The 22318-nt window shown below is 45.6% G+C and overlaps 1 protein-coding gene across 1 annotated transcript in view; it reads right to left on the bottom strand.

The window, feature by feature from the left end:
• LOC122816223 (meiosis-specific coiled-coil domain-containing protein MEIOC-like) overlaps positions 1–22318 on the bottom strand; it is a 465493-nt gene that overhangs the window by 184276 nt on the left and 258899 nt on the right. The gene's annotated exons all lie outside the window — the stretch shown is intronic.

Raw genomic sequence — 22318 nt, 5'->3', positions numbered from 1 at the left:
GGACACAGGTAACCTGTAAATGGTTCATCTCCCAAACCCTGTTTACACTAATAAAGGGGTATCAGAACTTGTCAGAGATTTTGGATGCATGGCTAGGCTTAAAAGGGCCCTTATGGTCGTTAACCTAGTAAACACCTATGAACCTAAGACAGTAGGACTAAAGTTGGCAAAATAGTCAGAAGTGCTCAGCAAGTAAAACTTTTTCTAGTCTGCTAAGTATCATTCTCCACTCCAAAACATACTTCAGTGCTAAGGCTCTCTGGATATGTACTAGGACCCATGAAGATATCTTAAATTTAAAAAAAAGATGGACTTGAGACAAACTATGCCAGAGGTGGGAAAAATATATGGGTTTATTATAGAGGACAAACCAACTCATTCAGATCTACTGCTATAGTAACTTCCATATCCCAGTAAGAGAAGGGCCATCTTCTGTAACAGCAAGATGAAGACCCAAGCAAATCATTCTGGGTGAGCTTCCATATGGAAGCATACCACATAACCTGGAGACTACAGCCAGCTTATGCTGACTTGCAAAGTTGCTGAAAGTAGACAAAGCATCTGCTGTATACGTCACCCTATGATGTGCATCTGAAAAAGGCTGTGGATGCAGTAACTGCTTTAGCTGAATGAGCTTGATGCACCAAATCAAATAGCGCATCACAAATAGTGTTCCAAGCCACTCAACAAATTGAAATAAATGAAACAATAAATAAGTTTGTTAATTAAAGAACTGAAAACAGTCAAGATATCCATCCTGCTAAGGTAATATTTTGGACTTTCTTAAAAGGCTTTCTCATGAAAAGGAGACAAATGGCCATCTTCAATGACGGCCTTTGTCCTCTCTACATAAACCCTCAAATGATGTTGCACATCAGTTCAATGGAAGAACTACTCTCCCTGACAAAAATACTGTGGGAAAAACTGAACAATGACTTCTGGCATAAAGATGGAATTACTGTACTGTGTGATCATGTCACTATGAAGTACCAAATAAGAAATATCAACTAATAAGGTGCACACCCCAGAAATCTTCCTGGAAGTGATAGTCATGAAGAATGCTTTCTGAAATACCTTTCTCAGAAAGCATTCTTCCTGGAAGAAGAGACAGTCATGAAGAATGCTTTCTGAGAAAGGTATTTCAATTCAGCTGAAGTTGTGGGTTCAAAAGGGGTGGGGATAAGTTCCATCTCTGCCAACACAAAATGCAAGTCCTAGGGTAGCACAGGATCCCAAAGAGAAGAGGTAAGTAATAATGTGCTCAACATCAACACTTCACAAACATTTAATGACATCAAACAGCAGTTGAAACCCTCATAGAAAATAGAATTAACTGCAAGTTATGCATTAATAGAAAAATGACTCAATCCAAAAATAGAAATGGCTGCTTTCTGCATTTTAAAAGTAGTACGACTTATTCTGGAAACAAAACCCCAAGACATTAAGCCTAGTATGGAGAGAAAAAGAGGTTGAGAAAGGCTCTAACTCCTTGTCTATTACATGTGCAGGTTCACTAGTCTTTATATGTCTTGCAACTGTCTGGATTCTGGAAGGAAGGAACAATCAGAACCACTCAATAGGAATAAGAGGGATTCACAGTGACCAGTGGAACTAAAAATCAATACTGTCTCAGGGAGTGAATATCCGGGGCACTGCTTGCTTAAGGAATAAGTTAGTGCATCTTGAATGGATGTAATCTCAAGAACTTCTCTAACAGATGGTTTAGGAGTGGAAATCAAATATGTTCTGGGCATGACTGGCCATGTGTAGCTTGGCTTTCTGGGTGAACAGCATCAGAAGAAATGGGGAAATATTGCAGAGCTGTACAGGGGCCCACAGCATCACTAAGAGATCTTCTTAGAGGACAGAAGTAACTGCTATCCTATTTGGTGTTGTTGACGGAAGCACAGACATTGCACAGTATAGCTTGCCTGACTTCAAGAACAGCTTCTGAGCCACTGTGAGATGATGGGACCACTATCAGTAGGCAATGACAGAGCTTGTATGCTACAAAACTGACTTTTCCACAACAATTCTCGCAAGCTTATTCCTATCTCCATGCTTTCCTGGTTTCTTGATGTACTAAACATACATGCTGCTTGACTGAACAACAATGAAACCTTGGAGAAGGGAGTCCCAAAGTGCTTGAAAGAGAAGGATTATTGCCCCCATTGCTAATATAATGACAAACAGGGAAGAACTGGAAGAAGTGCAGAAACCCAGACCAGTCTTCCCACTGTAATTACCCCCCCCCCCCTTCTAGATCCATCTATGCTGACTACTACCACGGAAGTGGGGCTGCCTCTGATAAAGTCTGGAAGGTCTACTGACTATGGAAGGTGCTCTCTACATGCTCTGGAGAGTTGAACCTGGTGCAGCCTGGGCCTTGATATCTCTGATCACTGGACTATTAAAAAGTCCATTGCACACTTCTACATGCAGTCTAGTGGTGTGTACCCCCTGGTATGAAATCTTTTAGTTATGTACTCACCATAACTTCAGATGTTTGGGATCCATCTCGCCTACATTCTGACTGATGGGTTCGGAGCCGATCCCTCGGCTCCGACTCGGCACGCTTATGCCAAAGAGCGAAGTCTCTTATTGGCTGAGCTTACTATATCCCAGGATGCACCACTACCAGTCCCCCAGATCTAGTTTGTCCGCATACATGCACACATGCACGCCCTGCTTATATAACATCGTCAGATGAAACAAGATAAACAGTAGAACTCAAAACCGATCAATCTCTTCTGATCTCCAAGGCAGGGGGAAGGAGGGTGGGTTTAGGAATGTGAGATGGATCCCAAACATCTGAAGTTATGGTGAGTACATAACTAAAAGATGTTATGTGATCCTATCTCGCCTACATTCTGACTGATGGGACAGCGTCCTAGCACCTGAATCCTGGGTGGCTCACTGGAAAACACTCCTGAGTACCGTGGAACCAAATGATGCTCGTCCTTTAGATGCCACATCCAATTTGTAGTGGGAAATGAAAGTGTGCGGATTGGACCAAGTAGCCGCAGCACAAATCTCCGATATAGCGAGCTTGGAATGAAAAGCTATAGAAGTAGCCATAGCTCTGGTAGAATGAGCTTTGATAGATGTTGTAAGTTGCTTATTCAAGAAGAATAAGCCTGAGTTATGCAATCTCTGATCCATTTGGAGATAGTAGCTTTTGTGATGGTTTGACCCAATTTATTATCTGAGAAGGACACAAACAACTGGTCTGACTTACGAAGTTGCTGAGTCCTGTCTAAATAGAAGCGTAATTGCCTGTGAACATCCAATTTATGGAGAGTGTATTCTGCTTCATTGGAGAATTTTGGGAAGAAAACTGGTAGCTCTAGAGATTGTTGGAGACAAACTAGAACAGACCTTTGGGACAAAGGATGGATTAGGCCTAAGTGATACTCTATCCTTGTGGAAAATCAAGTACGGTGGCTTAATAGACAGGGCTTGAAGCTCTGAAACTCTTCTTGCAGAAGTAATTGCAACTAAGAAGGCAGTTTTCCAAGACAGATATTTTAACTCACATGTAGCAGCCGGTTCGAAAGGGGAAGATGTTAATGCGAAGCACCAAATCAAGATCCCAATGGAGGCAGGATGAAAATTGGGGGTCTTAACAGGCCCGCACCTTTAATGAAAGTTTTGCATAGTCTGCTGCTCATCAATGGAGGATCCATGGATTCGTGGAATTTAGAGATAGCCGCTAGTTGGACTTTAATAGTAGAGACAGAAGATCCTTGATTAAACAGGGATGTTAAGAATTTCAAAACCTCTGGGATAGGAGCAGTGATAGGGTCTAAGCCCTTGAGTTGAGCCCAGATAGCAAACCTCTTCCACTTACTGAGGTACAATTTGTTAGTGGTGGGTTTGTGGGCCAAAGATAAAATGTGAACAACTTCCGGGTCTAGTGTGTGACTTCTGACTAAAGTCGGAAGTGGAGGAGCCAAGCTGTCAATTTCAAAGATCGAAGGGACTGATGCTGATGTCCCGACTGATGAATTAGCAGGTCCGGAATTAGGTCTAAAGTCCACGGATCGTCCACCGCATGCTTCTTCTGGTAAGGAAACCATACCTGACGAGGCCAGTATGGGGCAATCAGTATCATTGGACCCCAATTGAGAAGCTTTTGAATGACTTTGGAGAGAAGTGGAATCGGAGGAAAGGCATAAAGTAGCCCTGTTGGCCAAGGTTGTGCTAGAGCATCCATAGCTGGTACTCCCTGATGTGGGATCAAGGAGAAGAACCTTTGGCACTTGGTGTTTAGTGGAGTTGCAAATAGGTGCAGCACGGCCCCCATCAACTGAAAACCTGAGCTGCTACTGTTTGGTTTAGAGACCACTCGTGAGGAGAGAGAATTGTCCTGCTCAATTTGTCTGCCAATATATTTGATCTTCCCAGAATGTGGGTCGCTACCAAGAAGCGGTTGGTAGCTACAGCCCATTCCCACACTCTCATGGCCTCTCTGCAAAGGGGGTAAGATCTGGTCCCTCCTTGTTTGTTCAGATACCAGACCACCGACATGTTGTCTGTGTGGATGGCGATGATGCCCTGAGGAAGAAACTTGTGTAAGGCCTGTAGGGATAGAAGTACAGCCCTCATCTCCAACACGTTGATGTGGAGAAGAGCTTCGTCTGGAAGCCAGGAGCCCTGAACTAGCCTGCCCAGACAATGCCCCCCCCCACCCTATCTGGGAGGCATCTGTCGTCAGGGTAACCACTGGAGAGGGAATAACAAGGGGGCTTCCTTGATTCAGATTGGATGTCTGAAGCCACCAGTGACGGTCCCGTTTGCATATTTCCGTAATCATGATGTGATGATTGAGGGAAGATCCTGAAAGGACCATTGAGTTGACAATAGCCACTGAAGAATCCTCATGTGCAATCTTGCCAGAGGAACTAAAAGAACCGTGGCAGACATTGAGCCTAAAACTTGTAGAACCATCCTGGCTGGGGCTTTGGATCTCGAGATCAGAGCTTGAACTTGGCCCTGTAAAGTTTGGATCCTTTCGCAGGAAGAAAGACGCATCAATCTTGAGTCTATCTCTGCTCCTATGAACCTTATGCTGAGAGGGCAGCAAGACAGACTTTGACCAATTGAATGTAATCCCCAGGGTAGCACCCAGGAGATGGTGGCTTTGAGGTTGTCCATTAGTAGATGCCTGGTGGTGGCAGTCAGGAGCCAGTCGTCCAGATAGGGAAACACTTGGAATCCAAGACTTCTCAGGTGAGCCGTCACTACTGCCAAACACTTGGTGAACACCCTGGGGGCTGTGGTGAGACCAAAGGGCAGAGCAAAATTGGTAATGACTGACTCCCAGGCTGAAGCGCAGATACCTCCTGGACGCCTGATGTATCGGTATGTGATAATAGGCGTCCTTGAGGTCTATGGAGCACATCCAAACATCCTTCTCCAACAATGGGAGAATGGATTGTAACGTGACCATTCGAATTTGGATTTCGTGGACGGATTGGTTCAGTCTGCTGAGATCCAATATTGGTCTCAGGTCCCCTGTCTTTTGGCACTAAAAAGAACCTGGAGTAATTTCCTGATCCGATCTGGTCTGTGGGGACCGGTTGGATGACTCCTTTTCTAGCAGCTTTAAAGCTTCTGCGGCTGCCATTTCCCTTTGACTGGGTGGTGGGTCCGGGATTTTTTGGACGGTGGGGAGTATGTGAATGGGATGGTGTAACCTCCGGCAATGATCCAAGCACCCATCTGTCCTGAGTGATTGACTCCCAGGCTTTTAGGTGCTTGGCAAAGCGACACCCGACTGGCTCCGAGCAGCACAGCCGGGCAATCCTCATGGTGTGGGAGGCTGAAGAGCCACGAAAGGACTCGGTCTCCAGAATTGCGGGCCCTCTGCCGCCTCTGGGACGGCGCTCCCTGAAAAATTTCCCGCCTCTGCCTCTGGAAGGGAATCTTCCTGCTGTTGGGAGAAAAACTTACGAGATTTGGAACCACATTTTCCCTCCTTTAGCCTTGGGGTAAGGCCGAAGGGAGTGGAATAACGGCACCTACGGCAGATAAAGTTTTTCCCTCTTGCTCACAGCGGTAAGGGTGTCTTTAACCTAGGGTCCAAACAAGGAGGACCCATCAAAGGGAGCGTCGGCGAAGACTTGAAGGCCTCCAACTGACACAAGCGAGCCAGGCTTGTCTCCGTGAGCCACGCCTGTGCCTGCCGCTTACCCGCCCCTTCGGCCGCATAGGAAATGAGCCTCATGGACGAGTTAGAAATTGACGTAAGGATAGCCAACTGAGAGCTAACCGACTGGGCTAGCTGGTCAGGTAGGTTACCGAGAGGAATCTGACAACTCCTTGACCAGATCCCTCTGAAGCCTGGTAAAATGTGCCAAATAATTCAGAGACCTTAAAGTAAAGGCCGCTGAAGTCAGGGTGCGCTTCCGTACCTGTCCATACTCCTAGACTCCTTATTAGAGGATGGACGGATGTTGAAGCCTCTGCCACGCCCTGTTGTGTAGCAGATGCCACCACCATGGCATCTACAGCCACGCCTTTAGTGAGGAACTCCTTCGGGGAGCAGACAAAAATTTATTTGGACGAAGGGACTGGTTCCACGGTATCTGGATGTTCCCCTTCGACAAACCAAATCCAGAAGCTCGTCGAAGGGCAGAGACACCCAGGAGGCGGAGGGCTGAGCCCCAAAGGCCTTGAGGAGCACTGACTCATCAGCAGAGGGGGTTTGGATATCCAGCCGCCTCGTTGTTTGAGGATCTCTAAGATGTCTGCAAATGAGACATCATCCGAGGACGACTGGGACCTCTGCATCATCAAGATCAGTGTCCGATGTAATAGACTCGGGGAGTCCACGTGCTTCCTCTTGCACGATCTCTTCCTTGGGGTTCCTCCAAGACAACTCCGAAGAACCCTCAGGAGGAGGGGAACCCCAATGGGGTAACCTCAGGCCCAGGGCTCCGCTGACTACGGACAGGGGAACTGCCAAAGACCCAGTCTCCACGCCCAGGAAGGTGCCGGTAAAGCCGGAGAGATGGTCAAGAGGACTTGGCCAGGCACTCCTCATGGCTCTGAAAGCCGGACCCCAGAATCCTGGGAGTGTCCGGTCCCCGAGCCATGATAGCCGACGGAAGTCCCGCAGTCAAGCACCGAGGGGAGGCTCGGAACCGAAAGCATAGGTCCCAAACATCACCCCGGGTCCAGCCGAAGAAGTCCGTACCAAACTCGGACCAAGGCCGGGTTGGAGTAAGGGTCGGAGCCGACCCTAAGATCTCCACCGGCTCCAACAGCACCTGCTCCGGAGCCAAGCAGTCGGAGGAGGAATGGCAATGGGTGGGCCAGGGTCATCGGCTCAAGCCAACTGGGTCGGAACCGAAACAAATTTTTGAAAGACTGGGGACTGGAACAGTCTTTGGAGCACCCTGTCTATATCAGAATCTGACATCCTCGAAGACCGAGAGGAAACAGAACGGGTTCGAGACGGCCTCTCCAACGGCCCCAAAGGACTAGGGGACTGGCTCCGAGGTGACTCGATGACTATCGGCGCCGAAGGAATACACACACCAGATTCCATCGGTGCCGAGGTGGACTTCAGCGCCGAGGAGGAAGTGTCTGAGCGGGCGACCTTGTCGGCTCCGAGACCAGTGGAGCCGACGGTGACCCGCCTCGATGCCCCAGCCATCGGCTCCGAAGCCAGAGGAGTCGATACTGGTGGCATCGAGGCAGACCGTTCCGACCTCGGCTCCAAAGTCCTTGGAGCCGAAGGAGAGGCCTGCCTTTGTCTGTTGGCGGTCGGATCCGACGGACTGGTCGGAACCGACGCCCTTTTCTTTTTAGCCGGAGAAGGAGAGGATGCCAAGGCTTCTTCAAAAGAAGGTTTAATTAACCCCTTAAGAATCAATTTATTTTTCCTCTCCTGGAGGACCCTTGAGGAAAAAGCGTGACATACGCTGCATGACTCCTGTAAGTGTTTTGCACCCAAACAATACACACAGAGTGAGTGATCGTCTGTGATGGACATTTTGAAACTACATTTTGTACATTTTTTAAAGCCCGAAGGCCTAGGATTCTGAGACATTATGGTAAGACAATTTCAGTAATCTTTGACAGGAAAAATACAATTACTGACTTACTGATTGACACCACCTAAATATAGGCTTACAGTTATCGCTAAAAGCGAAATGACAGGGAACTTTGAAACCCTATAAGGTTTTAGGAGGGTTGACTGACCGGGAAGGCCCTAGATGAAGGGGGGCCTAAACCAAACTCAACCCAATCACACAACAAGTCTTCAACAAATCCAAACACACTCAATGAGAAGATAGCCGTTAAAACAGCTTTTAAGACAAAAACAGCAAAAACTGACAGAAAAAGTTAGTAAAATTACTACTCAGCTCAGCTAGCTCGAGACCACGCCTCGCAGGTTAGCTGCAAACGAGATCTGGGGGACTGGTAGTGGTGCATCCTGGGATATAGTAAGCTCAGCCAATAAGAGACTTCGCTCTTTGGCATAAGCGTGCCGAGTCGGAGCCGAGGGATCGGCTCCAAACCCATCAGTCAGAATGTAGGCGAGATAGGATCACATAACATCTAATATTGTCAGACAAAGAAGAAATCAGATTCTATGTTAATCCAAAATAAAGGAGATACTGAATTGCAAGGACTGTATTCTCTCAACTGCCAGGTGCCCCCTGCAAAGAACTGTACCCCTCCTACAGTTGATGAATGAACAGTTGGGATGGGGTGGAGGGTCATCTGTCATTTTGCAAGATTCACACTAATACTAAAAAGGTGGAGTATTTTGATAACAGCTACCCTTTCCTAAACTGTAGATAGAACTAGAAGCTATGTAAAATGCAACAATCCTAGTTCCATGAAACTTCTGGTGAACTATTACAACATATATGCATTGGGGGGGGGCTCAGGGGAAAGAGGCAAAAAGTACAGTTGTGTACACTTACCATAAATGTAGATGTTCTGAGTGTATTCACTGTTGCAGTCATCACATCTGGATTATCCCTGCCAGGGTAGTCCTCAGTTGGCCCAAATACCAGAGGCATAGTATTTCTGCGTCGGTTGTTGTCGCTCCAGGACTGACGTCAGGTCGTCAGTGGTATAAAATCAGGCAGCTGATGCCCATTACATCAGTTTTTCTTGCCCTGTCAGGAGTCCCCAATAGGGAGCTAGGTTATGGTGGAAGAACACCACCAGTAGAAAGTAAATACCAAAAATTCCTTGTAATTAGAGAGAGAGAGAGAACAAGGGGGTTGGAGGGAGGGAAACCAGAACTGCAACAGTGAATACACTCGAACATCTACATTTATGGTAAGTGTACACAACTGTACTATGTTCTTCGTGTTTCACTGTTGTAGTCATCACATTTGGGTTGATTCCCAAAGCTAAAGAAAAGGGTGGAGGAGGTCAAGAAGACTGGGGGCTGGCTAGGATGCCCTGCAAGACTGCGGTGGCAAAGCTTGTCCTGGATTTGGAGAAGATAGGCAGGTGGTAATGCTTGGTGAAGGTATGAACAGATGTCCATGTTGCAGCCTCCAGGATGTCCCTGGTGGGGACCCCTCTGAAGAAAGCTGCAGAAGTGGAGGTTGCACTGGTAGAATGTGTCCTGACCCCCTTAGGAGGAGGTTTCCCGTGCTGTTTGTAGCAGAAATGAAGAAGTGTGCTATCTATTTGGAAATTGTTTGGATATGGCCTAGCCCTCTGCTCCTGCAGCAAAGCTGACTAGTAACTGATGAGGTTTCTAAAAGATTTAATCCTGTCTAGGTAGAATCTGAGCTGTCTGTGCACATCTAGAGAGTGCAGAATCCTTTCCCCCTTCTTTTGTGAGTTAGGGAAAAAGGTGGGCAAATGAATGGATTGGTTGAGAGCCACACTGGACACCACTTGTGGCATGAAGGATGCATTAGCCCTGAGGGAGACCCTGTCAGCATGAAAAATGATGAAGGGCTCTACAGTCATTAAGTGCTTGTAGCTCTGATACTCTTCTAGCTGAAGCTGGCCAGAAGCAAGGCTGTCGTCCAAGAGAGAAATTTTAACTCTGCTGAAGCTGCAGGTTCAAAGGGGGGCAGGGTGAGCTTTTCCAACACAAAGTTTAGGTCCCAAGCTGGGGTAGGAGCTCTTCTGGGTGGCCTCAAGTTGTTAGCCCCTCATAGGAAATGTCTGATGAGAGGGTGTGAAAAAAGAGGTGGCTCTGTGCTAAAATAAGCAGTGATGGCAGAGGCATGAATTTTAATGGAAGAGAAGGATAGACCTCTGTGCAGTAGGTCTGTCAGGTAGGTAATCCAGGATGAGAGGAAGGGAGGGCTGTGCTGTTACGGCTCCCTTAGCCTGGATCCACGAGCAAAACCTTTTCCACTTGTCAGCATACGACTTTCTAGTGCTGGGGCGTCTGGCCTCATGTATAACATCTAGAACTTGTTTGCTTAGACTGGCAGCTTGAGTAGAGGCCAAGGAATAAGCCAGGCTGCCAGATTGAGGGTCTGCAACTGGGGATACATAAAATCTCCATTCCTCTGGGGCAGGAGTGTTGGGATCTGAGGTAGGTGCCATGGTGGCAGGCTGCGTAGCATGGCCAGTCTGAGGCAATCAGGATTGTCCTTGGTTTTTCCTCCCTTATTTTGAGCAGTACCCTTGAAATGAGTGGTAGAGGGGAAAATGCATAGACTGAGAGGTTCACCCACTGGAAGGATAGAGCATCTACTTTCCACGCCTTGCTGTGAGGTTCCCTGGTGCAGAATTTGCTGAGCTGATGATTGGAGTGGGAGGCAAAGAGGTCGACCTTCAGGGTGCCCAATTTCTGGGTTAAGGGTCTTGGGTCTAGCAGGTTTCTGCTTAAGTTGTCTGCCAGAGAGTTTAGAGAGCCTGGCAGGAATTGTGCTAACAGGTGTAGCTGCATGGCTGAGGCCGTGTGCCAAAGGGTCATGACGAGCCTGCACAGAGGATAAGAGCGAGTCCTTCCCTACTTGTTGATATACCACATCACAGTGGTGTTCTCCATCTTGATCAGTAGAGAACCCGGGGAGAGAAGGGGTCTGAAAGCTATTAGGGTGTGCTGAACAGCTAACATCTCTTTTTGGTTGATGTGCAGATGTATTTGATTTGGGCTCCATTGGCCATGAATGCACCTGCTGTCCACGTGTGCACCCCAGGCATAGTCTGATGCATCTGTGGTGATGGTCTGGGCGGCGTGGCGTTGTGAGAAGGGAAGTCCCTTGTTGTGGTTGCATGCTACTGCCCACTAAAGAACATCTTTCCTTAGACAAGGTATCATTGGTATAAGAGTTTCCAGATCTTGAGAGTGCTAACACCAAAAACTTTTCAGGTACCATTGCAGTTTCCTCATATGCAGTCTGGCATATGGAATGAGTAGAATGCAAGAAGCCATGAACCCTAGAGTTTGCAAGATTTTCCTTGCGGATAACTGGGTCCTGATGGCTTGTTGAGAGAAGTAGGCTGTCAGGTAGGATTGTATTTCTACTGTAAGGAATGCCATCTGGGATGCTGTGTCCAGGCCTGCTCCCAGAAAAATATTTTTGTGTGTGGGTACTAGTTTGGATTTCCTTTCATTGATAGTATAACCCCAGGAAGGTCAGTGGGTCCTTTACAAAGGTCAAGTGCTTTAGCAGCTTTGCCTGACTGGCTGCCTGAATCAGGCAGTCGTCTAAGTATGGGTAAATTTGAATATTTCTTTGTCTGCAAAAAGCAATGATGGGAGCCAGACATTTTGTGAAAACTCTGGGAGCAGTGGATAAGCCAAAGGGAAGTGCAGAGAATTGAAAGTACAGTGATCCTGCCCTGAAACGTAGATATTACCTGCATGATTCCCTGATTAGGATGTGTAGGTAGGCCTCTTTTAGGTATAGGGTGGCTAACCAAGCATCCTTGGAAAGCATATGTAGAAGCTGGTACAGGGTGAGCATTTTGAATTTTGGTATCACCAGAAAGGTGCTTAGAACGGATAGATCGAGGATGGGGCGCCATGTGCCCTCTTTTCTGGGTACCAGGAAGAGTCTAGAGTAGAAACCTTGGCCTATCTATTCTGCAGGAACATACTATTTTGCCCTCATAGAGAGCAGGGAAAGGATTTGCTTTTTGGCCTCTGTCCACTGGTTTGGGAGAAGATTTGGGAACCCTTTTGGGGTTGGCAGAGTTTGGAAATAAAATCTGTATCCCTGGGACACTATGTTGAGGACCCAGCAGTCATTGGTAATGGTGGCCCAGTTGCTTGTGTGGAAGGAGAGTTTTCCTCTTAGGGGCAAGAGCAGGTGGGCAGAGGGAGGGGGTGGAAGTGTGAAGTCATTAGGAGTTCTTACCATATGGGGGTGGCTTTGCACTCCCTGGTTTTGAAGAGGAGGAACTCCATTGCTTAGATCTCTGCATTCCCTGGGGCTGTTGTCTGGGGGGCCTGCTTCCCCTGGGTCTGGGCTGAGCTGACTTGGAGGGGGCAGGAAAGGACCAGTGCTTGGAGGGTGAATGCTTACTGAACTTCGGTGGCTGGACCTGTAATAAGTCTTTAACGGTCTGCATAGATTTAGCTTTTTCTTCCATCTATTTTAAGACCTCTTCTGCCTTGGTGACAAATAAGTTGTCTTTGTGCAAGGGTACTTCCAATAATTCGATTTGACATGGTCTGGCAAAGGCTGTTCCTTAAGCCAAGCATGCCTTCCAAGGACAGAACCAGTGACTGCTGCCCTGCAAGATGCTTCTAGTGCATCAAACCACATAAGATGTGCTTAGTTACTTGGCTTACAGAATGCATTAACTATTGTAACTCTATTTTCTGCACAAGCAGGGAAAGAAGATATTTTTTGTCTGAGGAGTTCCATGGTATGTTGCTGATATTTCAGAATATGGAAATGACAATTTAATGCTCCAACAGCAAGAGTAGCAGAGGTGGGATTCTTACCTGAAGTTGCTTTGATTCCTTTAGGTCCTTGAGAGATGATTTCGGGGTCATAGTTAAGATTTTTGAAAAGAAATTTGTGACAGTCAGGGACTCTATAGTACCTGTCCAGTTTCCTGGGAGCAGGAGGGAGGGTGTCAGGGGTCAGACTGGATTCCATAAAGACACCATCCAAAACATCCAGGACAGGAGGGATGGCCAGTGGTCTGTGCTGTGGAACATCTAAGAAATCCCAGAGTCTCTTTTTTGACTAAGGATAGTCCTGACATTCCCATTGGAAATGCTCCCTTAAACTATGTAGGGTTTCCCCAAAGAAAATCTCCTCCGGTGGAGAGGCTGAAAGGATGTACTCCTCTACATCAGAATCCTCATAAGCAGAGAGGGGTTGCATATCTTTGTATTCAGATGCATCAGAGTCATCGGACTCCTGTTCAGATAAAACTACTGGGGACAAGTCTCTTTCTTTTGGAAGGGGTAGCCTGGCTTCCCCTGATAAGCACTATAAGGTCTTCTGCCATTTTTAAGCATTTGAGACTGAGGCAAGGAAGCAGGTGCCTGAGCTTGGGTAGTCAGTTTTTTGGGTGTGGTTCATACCCTGGGCCTTAGAAATTCAGTAGTTGTCAAAAGAACTGAAGACGCGAAAGAAGTCATCTGTCGGTTTCGAGTATCGGTAGTGCGAAGTACTTCCTCAGAAGCCAGTGCCTGCTCAGTGGCTCCAGACCCATCCAAGGTAGAGACATCAGCGGGATCCTTAGTCGAAGAAGAGTCTTGCAGCGTTCCGGACTCCAAAAGGGTCTCGTTAGTGGCCTGCAAATCCACAGAAGCGGGCATCAGGGACTGCAAAAGCACCTCACTGAGGTTTGGAGAACTGATGACTAGCTTAATGGAAGCATCGTCGGCAGTTTTGGACCTGTGCGTCTGTCCCTGTCTTTATCCTTACCTTTTTTCGGAAGATCTGTTGTCGGATGGCTTACCGAAGCCATATTGGAATTAGAGGACTGAAATGGAAAATATCTAGCTACAGTAAGGGCCCGACGACGTATCGTTCTGACATTAAAGTACAAAAGCGAAAGCGGGGGACGTCGTGGTCTAGCCTAAACAAGTGACACATTAAGAATGAAAGCCTTGGTGTGGTATTTGCTTTCCACAGGTGAGACAATTGTTAACCTTTTCTAACATCGGTTAGAGCAAGAAAAAAGGATCCCCAACGGGATACTTAGCTTTAGAAGACCTCAACTTCAATTCGGAAATTAAAAAACTCTGGTAGCGGCCGACCGGCACTCATGCGAACTGCTTTGGGCTCCTCAGCAAGAAAGCCTGATTTTATACCACTGACGACCTGACAGTCCTGGAGCGACAGCAAACGACGCAGAAATACTAAGCCCCAGGTATTCAGGCCAACTGAGGGCTACCCCATCAGGGATAACCCAAATGTGATGACTGCAACAGTGAAACACGAAGAACATCTGGGGGGTGACAGCTTCTACCTTGACACTTTCTGGACTCATTTAAAATCTAGATCTTAATGTGGAATACTACTCAGAAACAGCTCCTTGTGGTCCTGCAGAGTGGTGCTAGGAGCAGAGAACTGAGAAAAGTGACTACTTTCCTGATCTAAGTATTTTTTTGCTGTTTTTACCCGAGAGACCTTCCTTTTCTTACTTTGAACAAGATTAAACTGCTTTATTACCTGTTTTTTGCATTGTACATTATCTGCATTTAAAGTTACATTTGGTCGAAAGTTTGTTGTTAAATTTAACTGTTGAGGCTACCCACTAAAGTGAGCTAGCCTGTGTAAATGATTTATTACTGTTTTTCCTGCATTTCTGTGTACTTTCTAACCTAAAAAACAAAAAAAAAATCCTTGTTTTCCCGCCTTTCTCGACTAGTTTAGACCAGTATACAGGCTATGCTGTATTCTGGACTGTGGTGTAGTTCCTGTGTTGTCCATTGCCTTACTTGGATAGAAGGAAGTTTCTTTGCTCACCAGTGGGAGTGGGGAGCCTTGAGCAGCCTATCTGTCCCTGAAGGAGTGACCTCAGCACAAGAGCTTGTAGTAATTGGTCGTTTTGGACCATTTCCAGCTCTTTTAAAGTTCCCTGTTTAAAATTCGCATTTGCGCGTTTGTGCGCATAGCGCAGGTTAAACAGGCTTAAACTATTCCTGGCTCCGCCAAGTCTGCACTTCAATTTTTCCCTTAAGAAAGCTCTACTTTCAACAAAATCAGTCTATTCACTTTATCATAAGCCTAGCACTTCGTCCTAAAACCTTCCTTTTAAGTGAAGCACCCTTAAACTAACGTAAGCACTACATCCACCTACAACCCGTGCTAATACCCACTTCCCTTCAAAGTCCTCTCTGACCCAGTTACACATCACCCCTTATACTATTCTGGCATGTCGAGTGGTATATTACTGACGTCCTCTCCAGTTCAGCTGGTTAATCTGGGAATCCTGAGACAATGTTACAATTGTCTCATGTACACAGACAACCCTCTCCTCCTCCCAACAAACACAAACACATGTGAGAGATGCAACTATATAGTCAAACTGGAGGCTGAACTCTCTCAACACAGGACTAGCAAGACCAGACAGGAGGAGAAGGTAACCACACACACAACAATCCCAGTCTCACATAAACCAACCACAACTGCAAACCAAACACATAATAACACAAAGACATACTCAGAGGCTCTAATAAAAAAACTTACCGAAACAACAGAGGCTCCCAAAGCAGACATCCAAGAAAACACCACCTCAAAACTCTGCACATGCAACACATAGTACACAAAGTCAGTGTGCCAAACAATCACAGCCCTTAAGGCGAAACTCCATGCCTGATGCACTAGTAATAGGTGACTCTATAGTCAGACACACTGACGTCCTGCTTACCAGGCTGAACAAAGAGAGGGTAACGGTGAGCTGCCTGTCGGGAGCTAGGATCCGCCACATAACACAAGCACTCAGGTCACTCCAAAGCAAGTACAAATATGACTCCATCATTGTCCATGCCGGTGTGAATGACCTGAGACGTACCTCCTTGGACTACATGAAAAGAGACAGAGTAGCTCTCTGATTATGAAGCCCAGGCCAGTATGACCCTGACCCTGAGCAGCATCTTGCCCTCACCAAGAATGATGCCACAATACAGCCCAGGCCAGTATGACCCTGACCCTGAGCAGCATCTTGCCCTCACCAAGAATGATGCCACAATACAAAGACAAGATGATCAGCTTTAATAATTGGCTCAGTTACTGGTATCATTCTAGGGGGATCCAATGTCTGTCTGCTTGGGATGACATGCTGGACAAGCCACGCTGCTTCACAAGGGACGGCTTGCACCTGTCACCACTGGGCTTCCGGATATTGGCTAAGGCTCTTGCCACCTCCATAGTGCCTTTTTTAGGCAAGGCTCAAAAGACAAACCCACCACCTTAGAAAACAAAAAAGGAAAAAAACTAAGGGTACTGCTGCTCAACGCCAGAAGTCTAAATCTCAAGATGCAGGCTCTCGAAGCACTCCTCAGTATGGAGAGCATCGATGTCTGTGCAGTAACTGAAACCTGGTTCAAGGCTCCTGAGAGCACCCCAGCCCTACCAGGTTATACCTCGTATCATTCATTTCGGCCCCAAAACCTGGCTAAAGGACAGAACCCACAAAGTCAGAATAGCTGGAGCTGTGTCAGACTCTAAGCCAGTCACAAGTGGAGTCACACAGGGCTCTGTCTTGGGACCCCTCTTGTTCGGCATTTATTTCTCAGATGTGCAGGCAAACATAGGGGGGTTGTGGCTGACAAAGTTCGCAGACGACTGCAAACTAGGCGCCATAGTCGACACACCAGCTGACACATGCATCCTCCAGAACGGCCTCACAGAAGCAGACGACTGGTGCCAGAGTCATGGCCTTAAACTAAATGCCAAAAAATGTACAGTCATCCCCTTTGGAAAAAACAAAGTACCCACAAATTACCACATAGGTGGTAATCCATTAACGGAAAAGTAATCAGAGACCTGGGGACCCAAGTTGACAGTGACCTCCCATTTGACACCCACGTCGCCAAAGTGGTTAGAAAGACCTTCTACCTTGCCCACCTTATCATGAAGGGATTCACATCCAGATCAAAGGATGTCATTGTACCCTTATATTCCTCCCTTATCAGGCCTATGATTGAGTACAATGCCCCATTTGGTATGACCTCACCCGGCACCTGCAACATCTGGAGAGACCCGAGACCCCAAAAGTACCTTACCATGAGGATCAAGGGTCTCCAGCATATGTCATATGCTGCCAGACTGAAAAAGCTCCAGCTCTATTCAGTAGCATACCGCCTGCTCAAAGGTGATCTGTGCCTTACGTACAAGGCCATGTCCAATTCAGAATTAATGGACATGCTCCACCTCAAAAAATCCAAATCCATCAGAGCCACGAGAGCTAAAGATCTAAACCTCAGCACAAATATGAATAGGACATGCTGGAGGGACAGATCCATAACCCAGAGGCTTCCCGCACTCTGGAACAGGATACCTCACTGACTCTCTTCAAGAAAAATCTGGACGAATGGATGGGTGATCGTAGGTTTACCCCGGGGGTCATCTCTGTGTCATTGCTAGATAGGGGCATAGTAAACTAAATTTAATTTAAATTGTACACTTTTGTATCATTACATGGGGTGGCGAAAGCCACAAACACTTTGGCTAGGCTTATAAATGCCCTAGGGCAGATAGCCTAGTACTATACTATGAAACTATGAAACTAATTAGGTGTATTGAAAGCCCAGTAAGTGCAACCAGTCTCTCTATGACAGAAAATGACTTAATACACTGGCACAGGTGAGGGCAAGATGGCTTCTGGCCACCTTCAAACAGGATGAGTCAAGAAATTCCTCAGGGCTGCTGCTGCTGCCCCCTTGTGGGTGGACAGCAGCTCCCTGATAAGTACCAAGAGCCCTTGCCTTTTAGGCTTGCAACCATTCTGGAAGCTACCTTGTACTGCTAGTTCTTTTGCTGTGTCAGACCTGATGGCAGCTAGAGCTTCACATTCACAACAGTAAGAATCATGCTTTCTTTCTCCATTTTCTCAAGATACAGTGGATATAAAAAGTGTGCACACCCTTGTTGAAGTGCCAGGTTTTTGTGACATAAAAAAATGAAACCACAATAATTTCAAAACGTTTCCCACCTTTAATGTGACCTATAACCTACACAATTCAATTGAAAAACAAACAAATCTGTAAGGTAAAAAATAAAAAACAAAATATGCTGGTTGTATAAGTGTGCATAACTAATACTTTTGTGTGCGCACACCCTTAAACTAATACTTTGTTGAAGCACCTTTGGATTTAATTACAGCATTCAGTCTTCTTGGGTAGGAGTCTGTCAGCATGGAACATCTTGACTTGGCAATATTTGCCCACTCTTCCTTGCAAAAGTGCTCCAAATTTGTCAGATTGCGAGGGCATCTCTTGTGCACATCCCTCTTTGGGTCACACCACAGATTGTCTATTGGATTTAGGTCTGGGCTCTGGGTGGGCCATTCCAAAACTTTTTTTCTGGTGAAGCCATTCTTTTGTTGGTTTGGATGTATGCTTCGGGTCATTATGTTGAAAGGTGAAATTCCTCTTCATCTTTCTAGCAGACGCCTGAAGGTTTTGGGCCAAAAGTGACTGGTATTTGGAACCATTCATAATTCCCTCTACCTTGACTAAAGCCCCAGTTCAAGCTGAAGGAAAGCAACCCCAAAGCATGATATTGCCATCACCATCCTTCACCGTGGGGATGGTGTTCTTTTGGTGATGCGAAGTGTTGTTTTTGCACCAAACATACCTTTTGGAATTGTGGCCAAAATGTTCAACTTTGGTCTCATCACACCATAACACATTTTCTCACATGCTTTTGGGAGACTATGTATTGTTTTGCAAATTTCAGCTGGGCCTGGATGTTTATGTGTATAAGAAAAGGCTTCCGTCTTGCAACCCTACCCCATAGTCCAGACTTATGGAGAATACGGGATATTGTTGTCACATATAGTACACAACCAGCATTTGCCAGAAATTCCTGCAGCTCCTTCAGTGTTACTGTAGGTCTCTTGGCAGCCTCCCTGACCAGTTTTTGTCTAGACTTTTCATCAATTCTGGAGGGATGTCAGTTCTTTGCAACGTCACTGTTGTCCCATATTTTCTCCACTTTTTGATGACGAGTCTTCACTGTGTTCCACGGTATATCCAATGCTGTGGAAATGTTTTTGTACCCATCTCCTGACTTATACCGTTTAACTATGAGATCCCTTTGATTGGAAATGTTTTTGTACCCTTCTCCTGCCTGATATCTTTAAACAATGAAATCCCTTTGATGCTTTGTAAGCTCTCTGTAAACCATGGCTTTTGTTGTAGCAGAGTAGTAAATGTCAGGAAAATTCTACCAGGACAGCTGAACTTTATTTGGGGTTATTCAGTGTCTTTAACTAATGGCAGGTGTGTACCCAAAATGACTGAATGCTCAAGATGTGCTTCAACAAAGTATTAGTTTAAGGGTGTGCACACACAACAAAGTATTAGTTTAAGGGTGTTGCACAGTTATGCAACCAGTGTATTGTACATTTTTTATTTTTTACAATTTTTCCCCCCAGCAGATTTTTTTCAATTGAACTGTACAGGTTACAGGTCACATTAAAGGTGAGAAAATTTTTGAAATGATTTATTGTGGTCTCGTTTTTTTAGATCACAAAAACCTGGCATTTTAACAGAGATGTGCACACTTTTTATATCCACTGTATGCATTGACTTCTGGACCAAATATAATGGGAATGTGAAAGGGGGTTCTCACAAAGGTGTTCAATGTGCATTTGGTAAAATCTGTAGACTGCAGGCACATGTGCTGCATCATGAAGCTGGATCCCACAGCTCTGGCTAAACCTTCAACAGCATTGCACAAAAACACATACAAAGCTGGGCATCACTGAAGCAGCTGAAGGCTGGGACAAGAGTTTATCTTTAACAGACCAGTCTTGCAACTTGCTCGATGGTCTGGTGCACTAGATAGAGGCATAGTAAACTAAATTTAATTTAGGCCCCATAAGGTAATTGTGGAAGGTATATATACGCTTCTCTAACTTATCCATTGATATGAACTCCTTGTCTGAAAGAGGGAAAGCTGGGATCTAGGGAGTTGGAGCAATTCTAAGGGATGCTGTTGTCAAGCTTGGGTAATTCTGATCAAAACCTGCACAAGAGAGGCAGTCAGTTACCTCAGGCTCACAAGCCATTGTGTCAGCATTCAATGGTGGCATCTTTCAGAATGCTCACTACCTTCAATGACAAACTGAGACATGGTTGAGTTTTACTCACGTTTCCAAAGCTTGTAAGCACTAAGCCTTGAGCAGTATAATGCCATCATTGAGAAAGATGTTACAACATAATTATAAAATAACTGCATTTAATAACTGTCTCAGTGATTAGTGTCAGTGCACAGGGGTGAATGTCTATAAACTTGGATGGAGATGGTGGCTAGTCCTAGCTGCTTCACTACAGACTGCCTGCCCCTCTTTTCCTTGGGACTTCTGTACTTGGCAAAGACCATCTAGCCCTCCAAAACCAACTGACCTAGCATGGTCCTATCAAGCCAATATTAAATGTGGCACTATTCAGTACTAGAAGCCTAAACAAAAAACTGCTTGCACTAGAAGCTTTTAGAACCTTGAAAAACACATTCACAACCCAATCATCTCATGAACTGCATGCAAAATAATGAACTTGGGATCCTGCATATTCTGGCAAGCTTTACACACATCATCTTACGACATCATTACCTACAGCACTCCATCCATGTCCCATTACTAATTTACTAACACTACAGTACCTAATGATCAAATTTAACATTTCCTTATGGGCAATTTTAATTATCCTTCTATGAACTGTTAAATGCACACTTTAAGCAACAAATACGCATGACAGTTCTTGGACTTTGTCAATGCTAACTCTCAAAAAAGACAGTACCTCTCCTTACTAAAGGCTTAAAGCTTCTTGAACCAGTCATCACCAACACTGATCCAGCAAGCTCCACTCCTACTGTTACGCCTTCACTGGTTAAATCACACCACCACACAGTAATATTCTCCCAAAGAGAACAATATCAAATGGGTGAAAAAAACTATTAATCTTCTGGGACTTCTCCAAAACTATGTTCCAACAATTAGCTAACAATTTAAGTTTTACATTTTTTCCAAGCCATGAGTTCTCCATAGTGAGAGCTGCTCCTTATATCACTGAAAACTATTCCCATCTAAATTCCTAAATAGAGGTCTATGTCCACAGCAGCCAGAAACAGAATGCCAAATTTAAAAACATGCTCTTACAGTGGACCCTTAATATCAATAAACTCTTTCTAAAGAAAGAAAACTCATGGCCACAGCAACAAGTTGAACTCCCCTGCACCAAAATGATCAAAAACCCTCAAGTCACAATATGAATTAAACATATCTACCATAATCCAAAACATCTGCACAGCTTTCTTTAAACTATATCAGAAATCCTAGAAACAATATTCAGCATCACGCAGGGCTTATCTAGGATAGCTGACGGATATAAAACTGCTTTAATAATGTGGCAATGTTTGTTCTTAACATCTTTAATGAGATCAGAATTACTTCCAGAAGCTGAAATTGTGTCTTTTTTGTCTAGGAGCTTCTCATGACCATACGTCTTGTTCTGTCAGGCGTTTGTTCCAAAAACCCTTCGCAGTAGACTTTCTTCCCTTTCTTTGTAACTTGAGAACCAGCATCTTAAGCTTTTCACTAAACAATGGAAGAAATTTCCCACCCTGAGGGTCAGCTGTTAGGGAAAAAGGTACAACCGGAATCTTCTACTGTCCAGCCTCTGTCAGGTGTTTCTCCCGAGGTAGTTACAAACCTGGAGGCTCGCCCAGCTGTGTTGTCGGATTTATCTGCTGCAATCGTGTCGAAGGCCGGTGAGAGTTAGTCTGGCAGCACATCCGAAGAGGTTTTGCAGGCATCAGTCTTGGATGTTCAGGGGGAACCACAGCTGATTTTTTCAGAGGGGCCTTGTGGAGTTCAGTTTTTTTGGGTGGGGAAGATGTTCCTAACTACAGTTCTAGACTACTGTCCTGGGTCTGAGCCCTCTCAGCTTTTGAAGGGGACATTCCCTTAAAGTTGGAAGAAAAAATTAAACATGTTTCTTCTGCTCCTAGGTATCCAGAAAGTGAGTGGCAGGTCTTCAATCAGGGGCTATTTGCTGCTTAAGCCTCCTCAAGGGGTTTCAGTTCCTCCTCCTTGGTCCTCTACTCCCCTTAAAAGGCATAGAGAACAGGACTCATCTGAGTACGAGTTGTATTTGGATAACGAGTTCCCGATTTATTCTACACAAATTCCTTCTCCTTTAGACTATGGATCAGCAGAGGAGGAAGAATCT

The sequence above is a fragment of the Protopterus annectens genome, chromosome 12.part0 (assembly GCF_019279795.1).
Source record: "Protopterus annectens isolate FY-2018-M chromosome 12.part0, PAN1.0, whole genome shotgun sequence".
NCBI classification, from domain to species: Eukaryota; Metazoa; Chordata; order Ceratodontiformes; family Protopteridae; genus Protopterus; species Protopterus annectens.
The sequence above is the reverse complement of the archived record's forward strand: the minus strand, read 5'-3'. Positions and strand labels throughout refer to the sequence as shown.